This window comes from Camponotus floridanus, unplaced genomic scaffold (genome assembly GCF_003227725.1).
Source record: "Camponotus floridanus strain SB8 unplaced genomic scaffold, Cflo_v7.5 scaffold21, whole genome shotgun sequence".
Taxonomy (NCBI): domain Eukaryota; kingdom Metazoa; phylum Arthropoda; class Insecta; order Hymenoptera; family Formicidae; genus Camponotus; species Camponotus floridanus.
The window spans coordinates 1,597,571-1,616,377 of record NW_020229337.1 but is presented as its reverse complement, the minus strand read 5'-3'; the positions used below and the strand labels follow the sequence as shown (position 1 = coordinate 1,616,377).

Below are 18,807 nucleotides of genomic sequence, written 5' to 3'. Positions count from 1 at the left end.
CTAAATTATGCCACATATTTATGTGTTCGCAAATTATACAATATATAGATTTAATCGAACATGTTGAGTATTAACAACAGAAGTACATGAATGATAAATCAAATAATTAATATGATTTATCAGCGATAAAGTTCAAAGGTTTCTATTCATATCGTATAAAATTTACAATGTATTATATAACCGTGCAATATTATATATCTTGCGTGCATATTTTGTATACTTATTATTACAGTAATATAACTCTAATGCTTTTATTATCCTATTACGTATTTTTCACTTCAAAACAGAATTTAGTTACAAAGAGAATATAACAATCAATCGTATTAATGATATTGAGATTTCACGTATCAATCATGATATTAACTGTGTAAATTGAAATTTAGAAAATTTACAGATAATGAGTCTTGTTACGAAATTTAGGATTTTGCAATTGCGTGAAGTTCACGATAAAATGTTCTAATAAAATAGATCAATAGATCGATGAAGTGAAAATCTCGCGTTGTCTTTCTCTTTCGAGAGTACGTGCACCATAAATAGACGCTAATAATAAAATACGCCAAATATCTTTTAATGGCGAATTGATTCCTGAGAATTTATTGTTCCAATAATAAAGATGATAACGATCTTTTTCTCGATACTTGATAATAATCATTTTCGGCGAGCAAAGGGAAGTTCTTGATTGCATTGTTTTAATGAATCATGGATTCAACATTTTAAAAACTTTTATACCTTATTAAGATAATAAAGTGTCATCTTCATAAACAACTCGCAAACCGATATTTTTCCGATTTAAAATATATTATATTATATATTTTATTATATATTATATTTAAAATATATTATAAAAAGTAGCTAATAAGAATTAATTTGAAGATAATAAAAATTATCCAATTGGAAGCATACGTTTTTTTATGCTATGTCTAAGTCTCTAAATCTTTTAATTAATGTAAACGAAAAAAATAAGTCTTTTTTTATCTCGAGGTACTATGACATAATCAAGATACGGCATAATCAAGATTCAAAGCCTTGAAATACTAACACTTGGAGTAGTATCGAAAATTGTAATTAATATTAATTAATATTCAATAAGGAAATTATATACGCATTTATGTATCGAGATAGCCGAAATCATTCTATTTAAATCTCGCATTTTTGCATGATAAATATTCTAGTATTTCTTTAATTGTATTTAATGTATCGTTAATTCCATCCTTTTCGACATAAATCTCGATTTTTCTGGAATTGAATTATTGATTTTTGCCGCGATAAAACCGGACCGGATGTTTTATCAACGCGCATTTCGCAGAAACCTGCGGAAGATAGGTCAGTAGCTACACGGGAAACTTATCAAAGACTTGTTAGGTGACATAAGTCATGAGGGAATTTCATGACAGTTTCTTTTCGAGGAAATTAAAATAGCGACACGAGGCTTTATCAAGAGACACGGATGTAAAAAAAATAAACCTTATGTACTGATAAACATGAAGAATAGTTTAATGTTTGATGGAATTTTTTGCAACTACTATATATAATAGAATGAATGCGGAATAAACGTAAAAAATCCTTCATGTATCAAGTGAATAATAAACGAAAAAAATTGCGATACGATCGTGTTGTAAATAATTGTATGTATGCACCTACTAATATGTATAACGTGAGAAGAGAAATTGTAACGAAACGAAACAAATAATGAGAATTCTCAGCTTGAAATTTTTAATCATTATAGAACCGCGTTAAGAGGTATACAAAATAAAAATATAAAAAATAAAAATACATAAGAAGTTTTTTCTGTAGATTATTAGCTATGGAATATTATATATTGATCACTTACTAGGCAAAAGATTCAGATTTGACTTAATTGAACAACATTTAAGGAAGAGATTAAAAAATTTTAAACTAAACAATATAATTAGAAATTCATATATTGTAATTCTTTATAAATGTGCCGAGAATTTAATAAACTGAATGTAATAAAAATAAAGTAAAAAATTCACATAAATGATTCCAAAATATTTCTAAAAAAATTACAAATACGAATGTTAATTATAAAAAAAAATGTTCAAAAAGCAATGTAAAACAAAACAGTCTAGTGATTTGGCTGCTGCTATTCAAGAACGAGCGGTGAGACGGTCGACGGAATTTACAAGCGAGAAGATTCGGTGACCAGTCGTACGACCGGTCGCGTGAAATCGCAAATGCAATGTAATCGTTCGCCACCCACCACGTGACAAATCACGGCGGCGACGTTGTGAAAAAACGCGAATAAGATCGTGGGCCTTAGGCCCACGCCAATGCCACTGAAACTCGATCAGGAATCTACAGGGTGTCTCGTATTAACCGGGAGCGAGAAAATCTTTGAATCAATCCGCATTTATTTGATTATACTAGTGATTAATGACATGAGTGATAAAAAATTCATTAATCGGCTCACTTCATAATTAAAAATTTAGATAAAAATATGTCAAATTATGTTCGGAGGAATTGAAAAATCGATAATAATATGTTTAACATTCATATGTTCACAATTGTAAATATACAATAATCTCATGCTAACTAAATAAGCTCAAATAATTCGTAGAACTTATATAAATATGCACTGCCACATTTAAAGATAAGCTATTCAGATAGAGAGAAAGATAGAGAGAAAGAGAGAGAGAGAGAAAGAGAGAGAGAGAGAGAAATTTATATTTTTTCAATCTAAAGATTTATATTCTTTCTTTCTAGAGACTTTCCATATATAATTTGCAAGAGACAAAATTAATAGATTATTTTTAATTTTTAATTTATTTTTATTTTTAAAATTATTTTTGAAAATAATCTAGTTCTTTTATTGTTCAATTACATTAAATATGATTCAGATGGCTAATAACTAAACTGAGAATAGCAATGATAGAAAACCCTGAATTCGATAAAAGAATAAAGTGATAAGACAAACACTAAAAATTTGAGATAGTATTTTTGGAACCCATCTCCACCATTTTGAACATATTTATGCAAGGCACTTCGCAAAAATTCATTCGTATTCAGGAATAATTTAAGGCAAATCTCTTGACATATGTGTCATTCCGCGGAACAAATAGTGCTAAAAAAAGACATGTCATTAGCGTTAATGATCGACTGTGGTTGATCAAACAATTTGGGTCCCCCCTTTTTTGGCACAAACTATGAATCTGTCACTGAAGATCAATAGTTCCCAAGGATGTATTGAAAAATTAACCGTTCGCATCAGAGCATTAATTTGCGACATAATAATAAATATTAAGATAAATAATAAAAAAAAAGTCGCATACAACTTTTATCCTAAATGGCTAATAAAGAATATCTTATAGAAATGCAAATGTAGACATTTAGAGAACAATATCGTTTTGCAATTATAAATAAATACCCACATTTGCATCTTTCTCTATATTTTTATTGGTTATTTAGACTAAAAGTTGCGGCATCTTTTATTTTTATATTTATTATTCCATCGCCAATTAGCGGTTTTAAAGCGAACAGTCAATGTTTTAATTTAAACAAAAAAAAATTTTTTAATGTAAATTTAATAATCTATATGTTTATTTGAAAATTTAATAATCTATATATCTACCTATCTAGATATTAAATTATAAAAGACAATAATTGAATGCAAATTTCAAGTAACACCGAAATAATTTTGCGAAGCACTGTAAAGAGGGAGAAAAATATAATTTGCCGATATATACACAGATATATGTATATACAGATTTACATTTTATCGAAATGCACATCATGTCAATGAATCGCAAACAGCGCACCGTTCATGCGCGGACACGAAACGGACACAGCTAAAAAAAATATTGAATATACATATATCAAATTCAACTAAAGAGGTAATCCGCGTTAAATTAATTCGACATCTCTGGAACAACGACGGAACAGATGAAGTCCATGCAAATCCGATTATTCGTCTGAAATTTCTCTCGGTTGCGTCAACGTCTCGCCTCGAAATATACTCGACAAAATTACGCGCGCCGCGAATGATTATCTTCTGTTTCGATCCGTCATTCCCGAGAGTTTGTCGATCATGGAGTTCAAGGGGAGAGCGCACTCTCGGTAACGTGGCACCAGATAATCCACTAAGGGACCACCGCCGAATTTCCCGGTAAGCCTCGCTAAACAAAGCGATTAAGATAGATAGATATATAGATAGAGAAAGAGAGAGAAAACGAGATGTTAATATTTTCAAAATATATAACTATAAAAGAAAGAGAGAGAGAGAATTTAAATATATGACTCTTGCCAGATTTTCCTCACAAATAATAGTCTAAAAATTTCGAAACATCAACACATGTACAATTTCGATTTTTCAAAACATTATAATTTCGAATATCTGCTTGTACTCTATCGGATAAATTTCTGAAACTATTTGCACACATTTTAAGAGTTGTATTAAAAAAATAAAGAGTTTCTAATTATATATTATAAGTAATTCAAATAATTATAAATTATATAATTTATGTTATAATAATTATATTATAATAATAAGGTTGCATATAATTAATTACCGATTTAAATAGGATAATATCTGAAATATTGAAATTTTATATATATATATATATATATATATATATATATACGTATATATAAAAGATGCAATTATGTATATAATACATAAATTTTATATGTTATAAGGTACAATTATCTTAATATGATAATTTATAATTATCTCATGGCGCTCTAAAGTAACTGGTAGGTAATGATGAAGAAATGAAAATAGGTGGACGCATCCCGCGTGTCGGAAGATATTAATTTCGAGTGAGCGTTTCGGGCGCGTTTCTGGAGGCACGTACCGAGATACAATTACCCTTTATTACCTCGCGTGCCATACTTATCCCCGCCGACTCGCCTCGCTTCGCCTTCCCCCGCCTCATCGATGAAGGGGCAGAGGAACAAGAAAGAACAAAAGTCCGTGCTCTCCATGAAAGCCATGTCGAATTACCGAACAACGTTTACTGCTAATAGTCCGCGTGCAGCGGAACGAGCACGGCGAGAGAGATATCTGAGATGGAAATCTTGTTAGGAACTCGAAACGGAGGGGAGCAAATGTCCGGAGGATATCCAGGAGATAACGACTCGTCTGGCGCATATGTGGGTGGAAAGAGAGGAGGGAAAGGATGATAGAGAAAGAGAGAGAAAGACGTAAGTGTGAGCCGAGAGTGCGATGAGAAGAAGAGAAAGAGAGAAGATCATGAAAGAAGAAAGAGAGAGAATATAGGCGGCTACATAAAGACAGGAGCTGGCGCGTGCCAGGTGCTTCACTGCATACAATGCATCTCTGTTAGGTCGAGAAGGAGAGAGGGCAGGGGAGCGGGGAAAGCCTCCGGAAGTCGAAACGCGTCGCGGCCCAGCGACGGCTGCACAGGCGGCTCTTATTAAAGGGAGAGAAAGGAGCGCATCCGCAGAATGCGCGATCCTTGTTCGTGCACCCGACTGGCAAACAGTCGTGCACCTTAATGCACGATGGTGCGTTGCGTTGCGTTGCACGCGCATTATATCTTTTACTTGATCGCACCACCATGTAGCGTGGGCGGTGGTCGTTTAATTGATGAAATTCTTCGGATACCCGCGAACCTTCCGAGAGAGATTCCTCTTTCAAGACGCGATATAAGACCCCGTTGGAATCGATAAATTATGGAATTTTCGCGTCGCGATGAATAAAACTGCGCGATCGTTCATTCCGATTTCTATTTTTACAGCTCTCTCGGATTTATCTCGAAGATTATAAATATCCGAAGAATAAATTTGTAAAGGAAAGAGCGAAGGAATATGATAATCGCTCGCTAAATATGTATGAAAAATTCAACAAACGAAACGGAACGATCGACTGTCGCTGTAACTGCATTTGAGGATTAAATTTCTCAATTACCAACGAGTGTGACGAGATGGAGGGGGATGGGAGATAGAATGCAAACAGGAGGAGCAAATTAAACCGCTAGAGTTAAGTGTAATTCCGCAAAACATTATTTAGCTCTCAGCTACTATGGCGGAATTAAATCTGGTAGCAATACAATGTACTTCATAGAGCATCACACAAGAGTGAATGAAATTTGTTTTCATCTTATTGCTCTTTCTTAACTTTTTCTCATAACCCTACACTGTCTATTTTTTTAGATCGAGCAATTTGATTAAATAAATCATCAATTAAATTCATATATGAAATTTAATAATTACAGACTTAGCTCAAATAATCAAAAAATCAAAAAGAAAATGGCATAAGAGCCAATCCGCGATAGTTGGAGCTCAGAGAAGCAACAACACTTCTTTCTTTTTTCAATATTAGTTTATTATAACATGTTTTTAATAAACTAATATTGAAAAAAGAAAGAAGTATTGTTGCTTCTCTGTGCTCCGACTACCGCGCATTGACTCTTATGCCATTTTCTTTTTTATTTTGTCATATATGAAAATTAGCCTTGTTCCCTGATATTGTATCAATATCGCCGAAACTTTCAGCGATAGGAGTATTTCGCTTTAATATTTTAGGTATTTCAGGCACGCTCAAAATTTCAAGCTTGAGGCCACCCTAATGTAAGTATATAGTTTCTAACCAGAGACTCCAAGAAATTCCGATAACGTGTGGTACAGCTTAAAGACTATGGCGTGAACGGCGTAGCGAAACTATTACGATAATGTTTAGCGGATTCTCCGTTCCTTGATAGGCTCTTTTATATATGTTACTATTTGAATTAAGTTTCTATGTCTAATAATAAAAGATGATTCATTATATACAAGACAGCGAAGAAGCTCATCTCCTTCGTCCATCATCCGTTCGTTGACTTATAAAAAGTTTGTAATAATGTTCCGATAAAAAAAACCATAAAAGTGCTTGCAACGGACAAATCTCAACCAAAATGTCATTAGAGCTCTATAAAAGCTTTATGAAGTGTATAAAACAACAATGAGAAGAACGAAAGCAATTTTATTTTATGTTAATAACTAATGATATTCTATAAAAGAGGCTGTAGCAATTGACTGATACTTGGCTTTGTACGGATTACTAAAAGCCACATAATAGAATTTTTTCACGAACTAAAATTTTTTAATCTACCGCTGAATAGCGTTTGAGGTTTTCCGCCTCACCCACGAAAAAGCATGTATTCATTCTCTCACCTGACTACCCTTTTCATCCGGTAATCCGTGAGCTTTAAAGGAGGTACTGTCGCATTTGCAATCTGTTTCCAAAACGTTGGATGAATGGAAAGCGATTTCAAGCTGCGCATTCTAAATACATCGTTTTCCGCTCTTTTTCGCCAAGCCGCGCACATCCATTCACGAAAAAGACGCTGAAGAGCGTGCGTGAACGAACAGGAACGTGAAAGAAAAATAAAGGAAGGAAGAAAGAGTATGTAAGGATCAAGGAGAGACGACGAGAGGCAGGCAAGAGCATTAAGAGAGAAAAGGCCGCGAAAAAAAGGTGGAGATTTTATTCGGCGGCAACGCGACCGACCCCCGCAGTAGAGGGTAAATGCTCGACAGTTTCGACCCATTAGGATATTTATGGATTGGCCTTCCAAATAAGGGAAGGGGAGAGGGCGTACTGCAGGGGGGCGAACCACGGAGGGTTCGTCGCTATTCGTCGGCACGCGACTTTAAGCCCGCTGTGCAGCACCCCGCTTCTCTCACACCCTTTTTCTCACCATTCCTTTACGTTTTCTCTCTTTCTTTTTTTCTTTCTCTCTCTCTCTCTCTCTCTCGCGCGCGCGCGCGCGCGCTCTCCGTCTTTATCGCTTTCGTTGGAACCTTCCAACGGTGCAGACGCACACCTTTCGGGGTTAGTGCGCCTCGCTTTTCACCCGGCCGACGACTGAAAAACAGGACGGTGATTTATGGGACGGCGCTGGACGGAGGCATCCCTTTAATGGGCTGCCTAAACGTCTCAATTTTGTCGCTGATCCTGCTATCCACGTCGGTTTCCGATCCGGCTCCGTGCATTCGAGAGATGCTGAACCCCGAGTTACTACCGTCGTAAACCGAGATTACTTTGATGCTTTGGATTAATCTCCTAATAAAAGTAATTCGATAACCGAATAATGTAAGAGGTTAAAAATATAAGTTTGTCAGAGATTCTCAAAAAACAGAGCACTATAGAGCAAATATCAGTATAACAGTATAAACTGATAGAAATATTTATATAAAAGTATAAATTTTTATATATGTTATTTTATATATTATTTATATAATTTATATAATTTATATTTTTAAAAATTTATACTTTTATATAAATATTTCTATCAATTTATTAAAATAAAATTAGATAAATTTACATTTCGTAGAAAAAAACATCTATTTTTCTATTCGTCTATTTTTTAAAGATATTTTTACTCGTTCTTCAAATATTCTGAATCTAAATCAATTTTATTATTTGGATCATTGAAAGTGTGCTCTGTTTGATCTATTTAATGGCAAAGCTTAAATAAAATATCCCTGCTATATTCTTATTTAAGCAAAATTGACAGAAATACGATTAAAGAATTTGGAAAAACATTTGTAGTTTAAATCGATCTTAAGGTATCTGAACGTAATCTCAGTTTGTGACATGTTGAATTTTTCATAATAAAATGATTATTGAAATTTAATTCGTAGCAATAATAAAATCATATGTTTTACATCTCTCAGAAAAATTTAAATATATTATTTAAACTTTTTTAATTATTTTCCTGATAAAGTAGAATGATTATCATGAACATCGACACTTTTATCGCAACCGAGACGCGTCTTTAATCTGCGAAACAATCCCTTATACTTTCGGGCCGTTGGTTATGGTTGTATTTCGGTTAAAGCACCGTTGACCGTAAAAGTTATATGGGAAAGAATAAAGATGTTATCATATAACGTGACTTTTCTCTCTTTTTCTTTCTCTCCGTGTGAACGCGAGTAAGATGACGACGTGAACATGACGGCACCGCCGCGAGATTACGCTTTTACGAATTTGCCTCTTATGTACTACAAACTGGTTTACGGTCTCTTTGGCTTCCTGCGACGACGTCGCGGATGACGAATGTATATTCGTGTATATTCAGAAACGAAGAATTAACTCAAAAACTGTAAAACGATTTTGTCATTTTTTTATTTCTGCGCGCGAGATCTCTATGCGAAAATATTTTAATCTCCTGTGACTTTAAAAGTAGATCTATATAAAAATTTATTAATAAAAATCTAAGTTTGTCAGAAATTCTCAAAAAAACAGAGCAGTATAAATATTAGTATAACAGTATAAATTGATAGAAATATTTATATAAAAGTATAAATTTTTATATATGTTATTTTATATGTGTTATTTTATATATTTTATATATAATTTATATTTTTTTAAATTTATACTTTTATATAAATATTTCTATCAATTTATTAAAATAAAATTAGATAAATTTACATTTCATAAAATATATGTAAAAAGAACATGTCTATCTTTTAAAGTATTTTTACTCTCTCTCCAAGTATTCTGAATCTAAATCATCTCAATTTTATTATTTGAATCATCAAAAGTGTGCTCTGTATGATCTGTTTAATGGCAAAGCTTAAATAAAACAATGATAAAATAATAGAACAACAATATAATTTTGCTTTAAACGCTTGTTCTGTAGAACTTTTTTCTCATTCCTTTCTCACACGAATGTCATCGGAGTCGAGCGCAACCGAGAACTTAATAAAAGATCGAGGTCCTCGCGGGAGCTGTAGGTAAATAATAACATTTTTACGAGGGGGGCGCCCTTTAGACTCTCTTGACACCGGAGAGCACCGCCGACGTGGGTGTGCCGAGGGTCGACTAACTCGCCTTCTCCGGGAGACATTGTTGCGCATTCCCCGGACATTGGCCGTGCAAACGCGATGCCCGCGAGATCGCGCGTCTGGATTCCAGGACGAAAGCTCACGTTGCAAGCCTTCCCAAGGCAAAAGCATTACCGTCCACGAATCCGGTGACACGCGTTTGTCTGTAGTAGATATGAGACTCGAAGGATGAAAATAAAAATATGTATTCGTATGTACGAGTATAAATTAAAAATATGTATTTGTATGTATCTTTTTCGAATAAGCTGGATGCATAAGAACGATCGCGATAGAAAAACATGTTATTCATTCTCTCTGCTTCCCCCTGATTTGTTCGAATATTTACCGGTATTTTATACAGCTTTGCTAAAATAAATTTGTTCAATAAATAGCGCGCCAATTTAATTTTACCATTTTTTTTACATATATATTATACGTATTCATAAAATAAGAAAATATTTTGAAATAAATTAAAGAGAATCGAGAGAGAGAGAAAGAGACTAATTTTGATTAACGCACTGATGGTACGTTGACGATTAGGGGATGTCCCGTAGGGTCTGAAAGGGCTGCTGAATCCAGACCAGATTATCTACTTAAAGCGAGGAGGGTGGATATAGAGGAAAGTAGAACTCAAGAGGATCCCAATGATTGGCTCGTTAATATGATATGGATACACGCAGGGAAAATTGTTAGAAATAACACTCACGCGAAGTGAGTTTCTGAAATTTCCTCTTATTGTATCGAGTGGTATAAACAAAGAATAAAGTAGATATTCTAATTCTAAAATCATAAATTTTCGATCATAAATTTTACACAGAAAAAATATTAATTATATTATAATTATATTGCAATCTCGTATCAGCGATTGCGATCAAATTCACGATTCAGTTTGGGATACATGCATATATGTATGATTTGGTCTTGTTCATATTGCATATATTTAATCGGCAAAAATATGGGGTTCCCTTTGTTATCAATTTTTAATTAAAATAGGATAAAACGGCGCGCACAAATGTTCATTTTTTAATATTTAGATTATAAAAGAATACTTCTTGCGCGCCGAGTGATTCTTGATATTCTTAATATTTAAATATTTATTCTCGCTTTCTCTTCAGCCAAGAATTCTCACGCAGTTTTTATGGAGTTGTATTCGCTAAAAAAGGAAAGGAGAAATGTATCACCGAGATGGATATAATTATGATAGAAATGAAACTTCGATATTCAAAGCACTTCTTTTTTCCGTTTCAATTATTGTGCTGTCTCTTCTCAATTGGATATTTAGTAAGCAAATAATAGCACACGATAAAACTGCATTCTCTAGATACGAAACTTTAGAAAATGAAATCGCAAAAGTTAATATCAATCTTATCAATGTCATTTTTCAGTAAATTCCACAAAGTGTTAAAAATATACGGCGATAAATAAAATCTCTCCGTTATTTCGAATAGTATCACCGCTCACGATAACGTTTTTGTGTCATTCGATTATTATTTTCCAGAATATGGCTTCCGGCGCCATGAAATAGCGAAATGATAATATTTGTATTTTTCAATGGAAAAATGTCGATAAGAAAACACAGTGAATGGCAGGAGTGAATAAATTGTGACGTCTATGACATTTCAATGAATTTGAGATGTTCCATTTAATGAAAAGAGAGAGAGAGAGAGAGAAAGAGAGAGAAATCAAAACCGTATAAAACTATTTATGCGGGTAAACAACTTAAATTTAAAATAAAATGTGGCAGTTGAAATTGCCGAGGAAATGAATTAATAATACATTACTATATTTAATGTATGTGTGTACTATAATAAAATATTAATATAATTATAATAATAATATTTATAATAATTACAATAACTATTATAAAACTATTAAAAGCTTGACTTTTTAAATGACTTTAAAGGCAAATAAATTTCCCATGAAATTCACTTTACAACTTTTTAATAACGATTTACAAAAACATAAAATTGTTTCAAATGAAATGAACAATTCTCGCAATGCTTATTAGAATATAGTAGTATAATTCGGTATAATTATTGATCATTGAAAATTCACTGCATTATTCCAAGAAAGTCTCAATTATAATAAATCTTCCTAAAATCCATCGGTTTTTTTTTCTAATACACCATTCCGTATAAAAAAAATTTAACGTGGTTGACCTTCACGAGAAATATGAATATTTTATAACGTGCGAAACGAAAATAATTCGTATAAAGTATCAATATCTTTTTGAATTTTGTGCTGCGATGTGAAAAATCAATATATGACATGAAGACTACAGCAAAGAGTAGGCCTGTGTAAAATTTTGTCGCGTTACAACGGTAAAGAAAGATCACGGTGTCTCTACTTACAACAATTGCTTCATACGTAATGACCGCCATCTTTGTAATGGATAATTTTATTTATTTCTTTTTTTATTTAATGGACGCGTTGAGCATGACTGTGCCATTGTTGGATTTTTCATATTTATAGAATTTCGCGTCATATATTTTGAATAAATGAGATGTGTGTGTTTATGCATCGTTTGGTTTGACGCACATTAAGCGACAACATTTAATCGATGATAATATAATATGCGTTCTTTGTTATCAGTTTTTAATTAAAACTAGAGACACACAGAAAGAGCGGCGAGTGTTTAGGAAAAAGAGCTATTAAAACATTTTCAAACAATTGTTTTCAATTCTAACATAGTGCAATATATAAATAATCAGAATAATCCGGAAGTTCTAAAATATAGTCATCAATATCGGATGAAGCCGGATCATAGATATGACAGAGCGCAGGGCACTGTTCAATAATTCATATTCCAATTGAAAAGCGTACCGTGGTACCGACGCCATTCGCCTTAATACCGACACCCCATACATGAAAAGCGGAATAAAACCGAGAAGACAGAACGAATGTCCATGCATGTGAAAGTTGATATATGTGAAAAATTTCAAAGAAGTCTTTGCGAAATTTTATCTTATACTTGAAACACATATACGCGAATTCAATAACGTCTAAATTACGTGCAACATTATATGCGTTAATCCAAGTATTTTTAAATTCAACGTATAATTATATTCACTATTAAACAAGGAAAAGTTCTTTTGACAAATATTATTTTTTTGCTTTTTAGCTGTATTGTCAGTCACATATGCAAATGCAGATTATTAAAAACAAATTATTTAAGTAGTTTTGTTTAAATATTATTTAAAAAAATTTATTTCCTACGTAAAGACGGTTGAACAACCATATAGAAACTATTTATTTAAAACGCAACAATGTCGAGTTTCATTTAAATCTCGAAATACTGATGAAAAAAGAGAGAAATATTAAAACAAAATATATAACGAAATAATTAACACATATAAGCCTGTGCCAACGTCATAAGGAGAATAAAAGAAATTTCCTTTTCGTGAGGGCCCCTTGAAATTAGGGCCGCGCGCGCCAGTGGCGTCGGCTCATAAAGCAAAGCGTAAATATGCGTGACGAAGCGCGCCGTAACGAGGAGCGAGAGGAACCGCGTAGAGGAGCCGCATAGGTGTGTGTAGGAGGCGGCAGGTAGGCAATCTTCTCCGGTGGAAGCTCGCAGGAAGCTCGGATAAGCGAGAGAGAGAGAGAGAGAGAGAGAGACAGAAAGAGAACGAGAGGAGCGGGAGGAGCGTGATCCGAAGGGAACGCGCGAGAAGGATGGCAACAGTAGGGGGACCGCGAGCGGCCGTCAGATTAAAATGTTATTCGCCGCGGGCGGTCTTATCAAACGGGGCCCCGTTGCACCGACGGGGCCCACCACGGACCGCTACGCGAATAACGATTTCGCTTTTTGTCGTGTCCCGTCCTCGCTTCTCCTCCGACTGTACGCGTCGGTTTATGCGTCGCATAAGCGGGGTCGACCAAAATGTAATCAAGTTAACGATTATATCGGGTACACGAGAGTACGCACTGAATATAATCGTGACTATGTAAACGAATTTTTATGCTATTAATTCTAATCCAGTTCACTTGGAGAATATTTATACGTATTTTAAAATATGTTACGAATATGTTTTTATATATATTCTAGATTTAAACATGTATCGATGGCTCTGGAATGTTATATATGTATGTTGCAAAATTTTGTCATATAGAAAAATACAAGGAAAAATTATGCTATTACGGATAATTGGATTAGAAAAGGTACTTGCATAACTTTGACTACTTTAACAGCAATACTTTCGATTTTTTTTAATTGCTTTAATTTTTTATAATTGCACGTGACAAGTATAGAGTTAGTTCTCACTGAAACGGCCAACAACTGGTAGAAAATTTATAATAATGTTGTATAATAATTAGAAGCTTCAGGGTCCTCTTAGGAAGAGGAATAAAAAGAGGGTCCAGACGAAGGACACGTGCATTTGAACACGTCTGTTCCCGTCCACGGATGGCAACGAACTCTATACTTTCGATATATCTACGATTCAAGAGATATCGTCATATCTCTAGTATACTTTAATGCACGTAGAGAGAACTCGACGACATGAAAAAAGAATGAAAAAACGAATGATATACTGTTCAAATGACTTATCCAAACAAAAATAATAATAAAATAATAAAAATCGAATAACTTACACGAAAGTATTACATTATACATTTATCGATAGATATATTATATTTAAAAATTTATATTTGGCGCGTTTTATAAGAGTCTGCCTCCAAATATCAGCAAGAGTTCGAATAAAAAATTTAAAAAATATTATGTCTACAATTATATGTATATGGATAAAATACATACATACATTCATATATATATATATATATATATATATATATATATATGGATAAAATGATAAAATAAATATATCAAAATTAAATATTTTTTTTTTAATGAAAAAAATATGAATATAAAAAATTAAATGTTTTGAAATATTTCAAAATTAAATGTCTTTAAATGCTTTTTGAGATCAATTAATATTATTGAGAATTATTATAACTTAAAAGATATTTAAAAGACATAATGTGCGTACAAAGTAACCACTTGCCACGAGTGGAAAATTCACGAACCTGGCGCAATCAGTTAAGCGAGAATTCTGGCGTTAATCGGTGCGCACCATATCCGCGAGCGCAACGATCGATCGGTCGGATGCAATTCCGCATTGATATGCAATCGGAATCTCACATATATGTATGTACGTACAGAGAGAAACGATCGAATGTAACGGGAGAACGCATTTTTCTGCGCGACCGGGAAAATAATATTTTCTATTTGCTAATGACATTTATATCGTTCGAACCGATTAGTTTCTCATCCATATATGCTGTTCTATTCATTTCTAATCACACATGTCATCGAACATGAATGTGGCCCTGAATCACTTTCGATTTCTATGAATTAATAAATATTGATAACGATAAATAATATTTAACATTAAATAACTTACCTAGCAAGGATGCTGCTTCCTGTAGCTACGTAGACGACAATCGAGATCGGGAATGGCACAAGCGATGCTGATGACGACGACGATGATGACGATGATAAGAGCGACAATGATTATTCTTGCAACCGGCGAGGTATTTATCCGCTGTCACTCAATTAACGGACGGTCAACAATAATACGTGCGTCTACATCGTCGAAACAATGGAGTCCATTAAACCTCCCGCTGCCTAGTGTCTCGGGTGTTTAATCAGCGCGATAATGGGAAATAATAGTGTCCGAAAAATTGCGATTTCTGAAAAAGAAAAAAATATACAATTAAATATATAATTATACGAAAAACATCGAATTAATAAAATTACAATGCTGTAGTCGAGAAATATTACCATGACTCGAAATTACTTTGATGTAATATTTTAATCCAAGCCACTACTACGTGCGAATCGAAATTATAAATTGTTTCGTTAAAATTATTACGGATATGTGTGTGACTCAAGAATGCCTGAATTGGAATAAAATAACGACGCGACCTTGTGTATGGTACTTGACAGTATATCAATACGACGTAGTGAAGCGCGCAACAAAAAGAACGCCAGGAGGGGGAAAGGACCGATGCGCCAAGAGGGGGAAAGGACCGACGCGCTGAGAGACGAAAAGATTATTATTCAATCGACATTCATACACGTCATGGAAAATGTATTGTAATATCGCTCATCAACAAAGTCTTTTTATCTCGATTGGATTCCGTCTAATCCTCTAATAAAAAAATAAAAAACAAAATGTAAAAATTAATCTTCCTTATAATCTTATATCACACTTTGAATCTTTCGCCGACTTAAATGTGACTTGCACTCAATTTTTCGCGATTGAAAGTAATATATGACTCTCAGACACTTTCGCACACCAAGTAATTTCAACATAAAGACGAAAGATATACAATGTGTTCGAAAAGGCCCAGACCGGTAAAATATCTTGAAAAGGAAAAAATGTTTCATACAAAGTAAACCATAAAATATCTAATAAAATATTCATTTTTCGATTACCTTAATTACTTTTATGTACAAAATAGTGAGAAGAATCAATTGGTGTAAAGAAAAAATATAGTTGATTTAAAAAAATATATAATTGTTAATTGCAAATTATATATATTTTCTTAGAAACAATTAAGTGTTTTCTTTATACCAATTAATTTCTCTCATTATATTTTATACGTAAAAGTATTAAGATAAGATAATCATAAAATGAATATTTTACTACATATTTTATGTATGATATAGTTTATGTAAAATTAAGAAATCATTTCAAATCTCATAACTCGAAAAGTACTCAATGAAAAAATATTTTATTATAGTGTTTTGAAAAGCTCTCGAGATAAGCTATAAGAATATTGAGTAAAAATTGGAGGTTTCCATTTAAAATTTTAAAATTGACTTTGAGAGCTCTTTCATGGTTATGCTCAAGATCAAATAAATGTTGCTATTTGATGCATTTGTTGAAACCCAACAACTTTTGTATGAAACATTTTTTTCTAAAATGTCTCAAAATGTTTTTAAGATATTTTGCCGGTCCGAGACTTTTCGAACATATTGTATAATTGAAAGATATCGTTAATTGATCATTAATTTAAAAGTCAAAGAAAAAAAATATTTGGTTTGCATTTATTCTGTAACGCATTTAGTATTTCATCGATGAATTAATCGCGCGGTATTTGATGTTCGATTTGCGACGCTGTAACCGTGCGTTGCTTACGCTAGGTCACCTTGTCATCATTCGTGTGACGACACTCGAGCAAGTACGCAGCGGTGAAAGCTGCTCCGTGTACGTCGCCGTATTATCCTTCTAAATACGATCATCTTGATTATTACGATTAACTTACGATTCCTAATTATGTCGACGCGACTATTTATCGAGACGGATGCTTCACGTGATTTATTTAAAGTAAAAATAATACCTTTTTCGATTTTTCGTGAGATTTACATATCCAAAATGTACCGCGCGCGCGATATAAAATTTCGATTCTACATTTTTAAACGGTCTATCACCTTTTAATCATTAACTCCATTCGCGTGATATCGCACGATATCAGATTGAAGCTGATATATTTTTCGATCATTAATAAAAAACGTAGATATCGATAATAATACCGATTTACTTCTAATCGGGTATCGCGATATGTTTAATTAATAAGTAGAATTACATTAATCTCATATTTCATATATCAAAATAATAAATATCACAATACCGATCCACTCTTAATCGATTGTCGCATGTCACTCATATATTCCTTGTAATTATTCAAATTGCGTGTTTCTCGAGACAGATTCGATATATATATGATACCTTTTTCATTTTAACTTGTATATTTATATATTTTTATTATTATGTGAAATAGTAAAATTATTCTAAAATGTGACAATATATTCTTCGCTTTTGACAGAAATAGATTAATATTGTTTCACGGCTATTGACGAACTCGACATCGCATGATTTTCGATTGCCTAGTGAAAATTCTAGTTTCGAATAAAATGTTCTTATTGTTGTCCATCGCAACATAATAAAATACACGTGCTATTAATATCGGGAGTGTTGTGTAAAGTGCTACGTGATTGTAATTAATCATATCTTCGCAAGTGAGTGCAGTCCATGATGAAACAACAAAAGACGAACTGAGAAGAAGGGAGCCCGAAGAAACATCGAGTGATGATAGAAGTGAGTACACAATTCATAATTTATTTATTATTGATGTAAAATTAATTACTCATTATTCCATGATAAAACGATTCATTTTATATTGTTGTGTCATAAGAATATACATATAAAGTGTTCTACATTTTAAAGTACTTAAAATATTTATAATAATTAATATTAAGATGGAAATTCATATATTTAAATAACTTTTTCTCGGAAATTATATAATATACTTATTAAATATCATTTCAACAGGCAAATAAAAATTTTTAATTACGCGTAATAATTATTTTTTGATTTTTTGATTATTTATTTATATTATTTATATTAATTATTTTATTACTTTAATTTTTACACAACATAGTGTACCACATTAATAAGAAGGGAAAATACATGCGGTTAACAAATTTTTTAATATTTAAAATCGATGCTTAGAAGCGAATTTTAAGCATTTCCTTCATCGAAGCCGTTAACTGATTAATAAATAGTCTGGAATTTCATTAAACGATGCAGACAAGTTCGAAAGCTCTGGTTACGCGATATATATTTGCGAAGAGCGTAAACGAGGGATAGACGGAAAGGAAATAGCGTTAAAGACCCTTCGAGAGAGTAACAAATTGCTTAATGAGTTTGCAGATGAGACGTGGTTCAAAGAGGAACGTCCCGAGGTGAGGATAAGTAGAGATAGTCCCGATGTGGGAGGATGTTGAAATCGAGAGCGATGTAATCCTTTGACCACCTCTCCGACCTCCTTTCCCCTCCCCCCCCAAACGTTCTCCTCATCTCTTTCGTTTTATCAGGAGACGCGGTTTTACTCCAGAGAGAGCTCCGAGTTCTCAATCTTGTTAGATTCGAAAATAGAAGCAAGCGCGCGCGTAACTTTTAAACACCTAAAATTCTTCATCAGCTCTTCTTTCAGAAGCTGAAAGCTAAA

General features: G+C 33.1%; 1 long non-coding RNA gene across 1 annotated transcript in view; it reads right to left on the bottom strand.

The window, feature by feature from the left end:
• LOC112637830 overlaps window positions 1-15,715 on the bottom strand; it is a 47,414-nt gene extending 31,699 nt beyond the window's left edge. The window contains exons 1-2 of the long non-coding RNA XR_003122760.1: window positions 15,572-15,715; window positions 15,192-15,480 (exon numbers count right to left, since the gene is read on the bottom strand). This is a non-coding gene — a long non-coding RNA (uncharacterized LOC112637830). The remainder of the gene's footprint in view (window positions 1-15,191; window positions 15,481-15,571) is intronic.
• Window positions 15,716-18,807: the final 3,092 nt, after the last annotated feature.